This window comes from Cynoglossus semilaevis, chromosome 17 (genome assembly GCF_000523025.1).
Source record: "Cynoglossus semilaevis isolate Cse_v1.0 chromosome 17, Cse_v1.0, whole genome shotgun sequence".
NCBI classification, from domain to species: Eukaryota; Metazoa; Chordata; class Actinopteri; order Pleuronectiformes; family Cynoglossidae; genus Cynoglossus; species Cynoglossus semilaevis.
Genome location: NC_024323.1, coordinates 4,844,219 through 4,850,310, shown reverse-complemented (window position 1 = coordinate 4,850,310; position 6,092 = coordinate 4,844,219). Strand labels below are relative to the sequence as shown.

The 6,092-nt window shown below is 38.1% G+C and overlaps 1 protein-coding gene across 2 annotated transcripts in view; it reads right to left on the bottom strand.

Moving 5' to 3' along the window:
- Window positions 1–6,092, bottom strand: part of kdm8 (lysine (K)-specific demethylase 8) — a 123,315-nt gene that overhangs the window by 57,641 nt on the left and 59,582 nt on the right. For both annotated transcript variants that reach the window (XM_017040805.2, XM_017040809.2), the window contains one exon: window positions 4,838–4,886. The gene's annotated coding sequence lies outside the window, so the exon portion shown is untranslated. The remainder of the gene's footprint in view (window positions 1–4,837; window positions 4,887–6,092) is intronic.

Sequence of the window (6,092 nt, the reverse complement as noted above, 5' to 3'; positions counted from 1 at the left end):
AAATGGAGTGGGAGGGAGAGCTTGTTTCTTAAAGGGTGGATGAACACACGTCGAACCGACCATCCACAAGAAGAAGGACGGAGAAAAAGAAGAAAAAAGAAGGTCACAGATGTTCTGTAGCAGATGAAATTACCATTCTCCTTGTGATGAGAACTGACTTAGTGAAAGATGCCCCTGAGACATTTAAACCCTAATTAAAATAGCATAAAAACATACATTTGTGAACTGGTGATACACATGCAATATTATCAAATAGGCAGTAGGACAAAAAAAGACAATTAGACACCTCAAAACCTTGAACCCATATGTCACTCATGACTGTCTCGTAACTCCCACGGCAACCTATCATGTTCCTTCTCTAAATCCAATCAGATCCAATCAATCAGACTTCTATAAGCAAAAAAAAAGTATATTAAATATATGTTTTCTGCACCCTGCTTATGTGTGTTTGGCATCCTTCAGCCTGCTACGCTAGCTCGGCAGATAGCGAACATCGTTTCCCAATAACGATGCTTAATATTCTTTTTCAACCTTAAATAGGGATAACTTTAAAACTAAAAAAAACATAACACCGAAATTGTATTCATCTAACACATATCACATACAACAGTGTTTCCGAAACTCACAAGTCACAAAGCTTCGCGACCCAAGTCAATAAACATTCGTAAACTCCTTGAAAACATGATGCAAGACGACCCAAAAACAAAACCTCTCGGGACCCACCTGAGCGTCGCAACCCAGTCTTTGGAAAGCAATGACATACAACATGTTAAACTGGTAAAAAAAAGTCAGCTAGCTCAATGCTAGGAAATAATATGAAGATGCTAGCAGTTAGCATGTACGGTGTAGCAATCATATTACCTGGGGTCATTTATTATGTTGCATTTCTGGCCAACTTTACGGAAACATAAGGAACGGTTATGGCTATTTTTCCATTAGATTATATTTTGAACCTGAGCTGAATATTTTTCCATTAGATTATATTTTGAACCAAATGAATATAAAAGAAAAAAAAATGCCCAAAAAAACCCTTACTGTGTTAGAACATTTATAGTCCTTTCACAACTGACAACAAAGCAAAAATCCTTGTTGTTCCCTTCAAAGCATGGGGGACAATGTTGTTATTTTAGTTCCAAATGCCTACGTCTGTTCTAGAGACGTGCTTCTGAAAAGGCAGCTGTTTTCTGCTGGCCTGATGAGGGAGTGTGATGGATGTTTTTATATGCTGCCGATGACATGGTACCGGTGGTTATGGCAGGATAACGTCATGGCATGATGCGTTCTTCGGGGGACACATATCAAGCCTCCATTGTGCGCTCTTCAGTCATCGCTGTTTTGGCACTCTGTGCTGCTCACACAGTGGAAAGCTGGCAACGAAAAGCTTTTGCGGTGTCAAAAATAATGACAGGACACTGCAGCATTTCATTCTCATTATAAAGTCCTGCGCTGCTCTATTAGACATAAACAAGTGGATTTAAGAAAGAGAGAACAGTCCGTTACTATACGTAGCAATTATTATTAGTTGTCCTTTTTCACGCCCCCCCAGCCCCACTTGGATACAGAAATGTTTTCACCCCCCGACTCACACATCCGCGAATCAAAATACTATTGAGAACCTGATAACGTATATTTTTACCACTGTAAGAGTTGCTGCCACCTACTGGAATGGAGGCTTGTTATCATTCAAGCATTACAGCCCTCCCAGCAAATCACCACGCCACCCGAAGGGGGCCCGCCCCACTGTTTAAGAAGTACTGGATTAGTCTGTGTCCTTTTAATAAACAGAACTGAATTTGACTCCCGGTTGATTTTACTCGTCAAATTCCATGTATGTTGACATTTAAGTCAACAACTCAGCTTCTCCTGCTGGACTAAGTGTCAATTCAAGCAAAGATTCCGGACTCTCAAATTCAAAGGGATTTTAGATCCACCTTTTGTCATTCAGGATGGAATACCTCGCTAATGGAAAAAAGAAATGGGACGACCCCCAAAACAATCTCTTGCGACCCACCTGAGGGTAGCAACCCAGTCTTACAATGCTATACGGTGCAACACCAAAAAATTTGTATTTGAAATTTAGTCCAAGTTGAAATCTCTTGGTGTTTGAACCTGATATTAGAGGATGTTACAGCAACAACACTAGTAATACATCTCATTTATTTTCTTTTTTGTAGTTCTGTAGTATCTCATTTATTTTCTTTTTTGTAGTTCACAAACTGCCATGCTATTTTTGACATCCACCAGGTAAGAGTTATTTGTTTAATTGTCGGCTTCGAATGCGATCTTATTGACAGAGGACACGCCGAGACGTGTACATAACTCCGATTTAACAGGCTGCTTATATGATGAACTATTTACAATTTTGATACCTCATTAGATGTTAGCGCGTGTCAGGGAGTGATTAATTAGGCCAGACTATAAAAACTTCTGTTTGTGTCAACTTGATGTATAATCTGTTTTTTAATCCTAATGAACACAAGAATTGCAAGCGCTGCACTCACATCAGCCACTGTGATTATGCCTCATCTCAAGGCTGCCAGCGTTTCTGTAGAGTGCACATCATTTTCATGAAGTCTGTGTGCCCACACACTGGGGAGAGACATCCTTAATTTGTACTTGCAGAGACAAACATTAGGAGTGTAAAGGACATCTGTGAAACCGCACATCAGCAACTGCAGCTCCGGCTTCAAATGCAGTAGAGACCAAGATGTTTTGACATAAGGCTGGAGGCGGGATTCTGTTTACTTTTAAGTCGTATTTTTTTTAGATCTAGTCTCCACTGGGTTTTTTCCGCCAGCAGAGGTCGATGAAATATCGCGGTGTTGCACAACATTGTTGACTATACGTAATTCTCAAAACAGTAACTGAATCCGACTAAAGACTTACTGTATATCCCTGGTCATAGTGTATGTTTTCCTTTTTTAATTTGAACAACAGTTCTAAAGAGTATTTGGATGCTGACAGTGAGTAGATAAAACAAGGAAAATTAGCACTTTTGTCATAGCTAAGGTAGATGTCAACGCTAAGGTAGCTGCAAGACGGACAAAAAATTTCAAATCTAATCTTAAATATGCCAAAAATATTAAATAATTATTATTAAATATATATATATTAAAAATATATTATTGTTTTATATAAATATAATATAAAACAAAATATATTAGTTCAAGCTAAAGAAGCAACAATAACATAAACAACAAAGGCGACAAAATAATAAAACATTGTCATAGCTAACTTATGTCATAGCTAAGGTAGATGTCAACGCTAAGGTAGCTGCTAAAAGAAGAAAATTTAACAAATCTTATAGCCAAAATACATTAGTTCAAGTTAGAGAAACAACAATAACAATAAAAAATAATTCAAATGAAAGCTAAGCCCGACTAGCATCTTAAATTAGCAAAACCACAACCAAATCATGCTTAAAATGTTAACTAAAAGATAAAGCAACACAAGCTGCATTATGTAAAATCAATGACCACAGAAAACAAAATACAGCTTAATTTATAATAAAGTTAGCAAAATCATCTGAAAAAACATGTTAAAAAATTAACAATGCTAGCTACAGCGATATGAAAGCCAGAGTCCTATGGGAAAAATTGTTTCAGTGTTCAAAACTTTTCGGTTCATGAATGGCCTTCAGGAAGGAATTAAGTTTGAAAACCACTGTATTATAAAACTTAACAGAAAGGCTTAAAAAAAATCTGGTAATTTATTTGGTCTCCCACTAAAAAATCTCACATGAATAATTTGTGGATCCAGAACTGCAGACTGGGAATGACTGGTGCAAAGTACCAAACAAAACAGCGTTATTGTCCAATATTATAATAAAATCATGCGAATTGTGACATTTTTTAAGAAAATCCCTCCTGTTTTTTCAGTGAAATTTGGCTTTGGGGTTTGAATGGCAGACTGTGACTAACAATGAAGACTCCCACACACAGAGATAATTAAACCAAATGCTGTTGCTGAAATACATTGACCATAAAATATGTGCTTTGATTTTGATTATGGTCCGTTCTGTGCCAAAGTCCGACTTTCCAGCAACATCCATAAATCTATGAACATGCGAAAAATTAAGACTCGCTTAATGAGTGAACGCTCTGATGGCACAAGATGAGCAGCGATGCCATGTTCGCGCACAGTGATCGCACAGCGCGGTGTTTAGCGATACACTGTTTACCGAAAGGGACGATGGACGCCATTTTAATGACAGATTACATCATGAGCGAGATGGTGGTGTGTACTTAGGCTTCTGGCTGTAGTCGCTAATGTCCTAATTTAAAAGTTCAGGATGGCATCAGGATGATGAAGGGATGACTTTACTCACTTATTAGGTTTAGAAGAAGCCGGTACATTAGCGAACCTAAAAGAGGTGGTTTTGTTTTCCAGATCTAGAATCTTATTTTTGTAATATTATACAGTAATGCACCATGAATTTTGATTTGCATTCCAAGTGCAACCTGCAACGTTGACCTTTGTCAACAACATTTTTGGTTTCAGATTTCCTCTGTTTTGAATGTGTATCGGAATTGTTATGAATTTACAAACTACAGTTCCATTATCAAAAACACTTACACACTATGCTAATGCTAACAGAGGACAGGACCAATTTCGTTTATGTAATCTAGGATCTAGGTCTAAGTCTGCAAATTAATAGTAAATTATTAACCTTCTAATGCTAACAGAGGACAGGACCAATTCCGTTTATGTAATCTATGATCTAGGTCTAAGTCTGCACATTAATAGTAAATTATTAACCTGCTGCGTGGCTTAAATATTTCTGCATTTTTCTCAAGTGTCATTTCTTTTACTTCTACACCATATTGTCAACACTCACCTGGTTAGATGTCAACTGGGCTGGACCGGTACAATCATAAGACAGTTACCTGTAAATAACAATAAGTATATGTATTAGATATTTATTCTTTTTATCTATTTATATTTAATGAAATATACCTTTACAAAATATCACAAATATATAGTGTTCATGCAGTTTTTATTTTTCAAAATTCTTCATGTGGGCCGGATTGAACCCCCTAGCAGACCAGGTTTGGCCCTAAATCAAATCAGAGAGTGTGTGTGTGAAGAGCATAAGCATATGTACTGTATCAGCAGGACTGGAATTCTTAAGCAAGCAGATTGGCATTTCCAAAGAATGGGATTATGGGAGCTCATTCTGGTTGCCCAGCTAGTTTTGAATTTTTTTTGCAATCTTCATTTTTTTTTTTTCCGTGTCTTTTTTCTGTTGGGGAAAGACGGTTGGACGGATTCAACCCAGAGCCACTGCATGGCAGGAAGAATCCCAGCACTGCGCTGTCACTTTCCCTTTGGCAATCTCTCATCTTATCTGTTTTCTCTGGCTGCTCAGACGCTGACCTCCTGACCTAAGCCAAAAAAAATGATGTTTTCTGTCTTTTTGGGGGCGTGCTTGTGGCCACCCTTCCCAAGAGAGCTTGGTTGGACCTCAGGGTTTTTTTATCTGTACTCAACATCAGCTTAGCTGTTTCAAACAATTCTGTTAAACAGATTGGAAATAATTGACCAAACATTGAAATTGGTTTGCCCTTTTGTTGATGCGCTATCACTCGATTGCTTAAACAGGTAATGGAGCTTTAACAGACCATTGGCTTAAACTTGCTGAGTTGAGTGATATGCAACGCTGCACCGACTTTGAAGTCCATGTGTTATAGAATATGCTCATTAAAAATTTAATTTGTTGCCATTGTGTTCTATAGCCAGCGAGCACACTGAGCTCATAACAGGAAGCCACGTTATTCACGGGGGAGTGCCAGGAGCATCCCCGAGGTCGGACAGGTAGAGCTGCGCCCTCGGATATTAGAAGAACAATGTGAGACGAGTGTCACAAAAAGACGAGGTTTGATTTTAACATCGGTCCGTCTTATGTGGCAGCTCGAATTAAAATTAAAACTGAAACATATTTGAAAGCATTTTGCCCAAGAAAATCAAAGAGACGTTTGTGCTACGAGGGAGTGACAGTAGCAGTGGGTAAAAGGTACACTCTTGTAAGATGTGAAGCAGATTCCTGTTTCACAAACATGTTTTCTGTCAGAGATGAGTCTGTTAATTGGCTA